Source organism: Phragmites australis, chromosome 6, assembly GCF_958298935.1.
Source record: "Phragmites australis chromosome 6, lpPhrAust1.1, whole genome shotgun sequence".
In the NCBI taxonomy this organism is placed as follows: domain Eukaryota; kingdom Viridiplantae; phylum Streptophyta; class Magnoliopsida; order Poales; family Poaceae; genus Phragmites; species Phragmites australis.
Window position 1 is genome coordinate 41935005 of NC_084926.1, and position 3196 is coordinate 41938200.

Sequence of the window (3196 nt, forward strand, 5' to 3'; positions counted from 1 at the left end):
AACATAGGAAAACTGTAAGAACAAATGTTTGGATATAGAGCGCGTGAAAAACATAAAAATTAGATGACAAAGAAAGACTCAAAGGATATTTTTCCATGAGGTTGGACCTCACGCTAGGAATCCTCCAAAATTAATTCCTATGTATCAAGTCATTTCATAGGATTTTGGGAAGTCCAATTCTTTGTTCCGGATGGCTTGATAAGAAATTTTCAGAAATAGATCCTCAGTCGTCGGATCTAAGATGAATGGATATGATTTGATGCTACAATGTTTCTATAAACAGTAAATTTGCTACGATATCTCGTCCATAGTTAAACTACTACACTTGGTGACTGCAAAATACTGTTTACCCTCTCACAAGATAATGTTCCCCTCTGACTTCACCGGTGTGAAGTTAGAGGATCTGAATCTAAAATTTTTCTATAGGAATTGAATCCTCCAAAATTTATATATTTTTCCTCCGTTCCAAAGGAGACCTCAATTTTTTTTCTCCATGAGATTAGATCTCATGCTAGAAATCCTCCAAAATTCATATGGATCAAGCTATTCCTATGGAATTTTATATGGTTTTGGGAAGTCTAATCCTTTATTTTAAAAGGCTTGATTATAAATTTTTCTATAGGAATTGAATCCTTCAAAATCCCTACATTTTCCTCTATTCCAAAGGAGACCCTAATATGCTAATTAAGGTCTACCTTTCTTTTCTTAAGCATCTCCAACAGACGCAGTATACAGCTCACCATAGCCATTTTTCACCATCTTCGGAGAAAATGAGCACCCAGCAGAATAGCCAACAACGTTGCCATCCCTATTCACTTGCCATTGAGCGAGAGAGGATCGCCATATTTGGCGTGTGCGCATGCCTCGCTATCTTGAGACTAGAGAGAAGACAGCAAGTTAACCTTTTTTGCTTCAAAACTCCATTTCTTCTCTTCTCTTTCTTAAATTCAAAAAGAGATCTTATAGAGAACCTAAAATCACAACGATTTTTGTAGTTATAGAATAAATAATAGAGAACTTATTTTAACTGGTTCCAACTAAAAATTTCTTATAAATTTTAAATGAAAATTCTTAAAATTTGACTATTTTTTACTTTGCTTGAATTTTTAGAGCATAAATTTAATTTCCAAAAAATCAGAAAAACATCATGAATATTCATCTAAACTAATGTACTAGCCATTGAAAAGAAAAAAAAATAGTCATTTGAAAAAACTAACTGTTACGAATAAAATATAGATAAATGGGATATGAAGAGTGAGATTTGACTATTCTGCTGAAATGTGTAAAAATATGTATAGAAAATCTTATGAAGTGGATAGACAAATAAAAATATAGTCTGCTAGAGATGCACTTAGTTCTAATACTCCGTAGCTAACAGTACCATCTTTGGTAGTAGTGTTTTTTTTACATTGCCGTAAGTTCACGCAAATATGTGTGTACGCCGCATATGCATGCCAAGCAAAACTCGCCGGCCAAATTAATATATCTGTGGTTCAAACTGACGATGAATTCTCGTGTCACTCTATTACCTGCATGACATCGTGAATAATCCTGTTATCCTACCGACAGTTGTCTGGACATTATATAGCAGCACGGCGGCCGGGATGGGAAAAAATGCCGGCGACTGGCCAGGAAAATCTCACGGAAGTTTCGCTTGGTCTGCGCGACGACTTGCAGCATGTGCTTGGCACAGTGGCTGCTGGGCCTGCCTCAGCGCCTCTTGCATGACTCCGGGCACTTTTTCCACTGCATGGCATGGTTCAGTACTTCAATCTTCTTCGTTACAGTTTGCCCAAATCTACAGAGTTGCTTAAAGCAGTTTATCACCCCGCTCCAGTACCGTGTGAAACTTAATCGAAACTTCCCAATCGAAAAAAACTTCCGATGGCTGCAAAAGATGTGGCATTTGCCGGTGCAGCAGCGCGCATTGGTTACAGCAGAGGATCCAAATATACAGAGTTGGTAGGTACTAGGAAACGTTAAGACTCATCTCCGTGATTCCATTTGTTAATTCATACAAATTCTTTGGAACCCCATGGAACATTAGCATCTTCGATGTCTTCCAAATTTCACCAGAAAACATCGAAACCGCCAAAGAAGTGAATCAAAAGATACAACAAAGGTGCACACATAACACATTATCAAATCAGGTCAATGCAGCGGTACCGAAGACAACACGACCATCATACATGGTGAATTCACAGCTAAAAACTAGAGGCTCTCTTCTTCCTCCTCATTCTTCTTTTCTTCTTTTATGCCCAAAAGTTGAGGAGTACATGGATCCATGATGTTACAGAGAAAGCATAAAGTTACTTTACTTGCATAAAATTATTTTTTAGCCATCTCATAAATACTTTAAAAATTCATTTTCTATAACACTATTACAACGTCATCTATTTTTTTCATCTCTAGCAGTTACTTTCTATTAGTCTCTTCCTCTCTCCAGACTCACATCCATGCACTATAAACAGTAATACAGAACTCTATTCGGTCGGCAAATTTTGCCATTCTTCCGGCACTATAGTGACACACCATCATTACTGTAGCCCCAAAAACTGACTCTGCTGAAGGGGTGATGCGACCAGCTTGATCCTCAAATCCAATTAGCACGGTATTTTACGGGGTGGATACGGAAGGTGCTGAAGTTGGCCTTACTTTCTAAAGTCGGGTAGATGCCCTGCCATTCATTAAAAGAATATAATTAAATTTTTTTCATCTCTAGCCAGTACCTTATTACCTACCCTTTATTACTCTACTTTTCTCCGAATCCACAATCATACACTGCAAATAGTAATACGGGAGCTCTATCTGATCAATAAATTTGCCATTCTTCTGGCGCTACAGCGACGCATCCTCATCACTGTTGCACCAAAAACGGACTCTGCTCGAGGGATGATGCGATCACCCCGATCCGCAAATCCAATCAGTATAGTGATTTACGGGGTGGATACAGAAGGTGCTGGAGTTGGCCTTACTTTTCAAAGTCAGGTAAAAGCTCTGCCATTCGTTAAAGAAAAGTATAATTAAAGTTTTACGGCAAATCACAGTGGCACACTCTTGGGCAAAGGCAACGGAGAACCACACAGGATCAGAATAGAGTCCTTAGCGGTTGATTACTGCAGTTGTCATAGAACTGGAAGGGTCGGCGATACCATATTCGGCGTCTATAAAAAGAGGACCGCCCAGCACTGCGAAT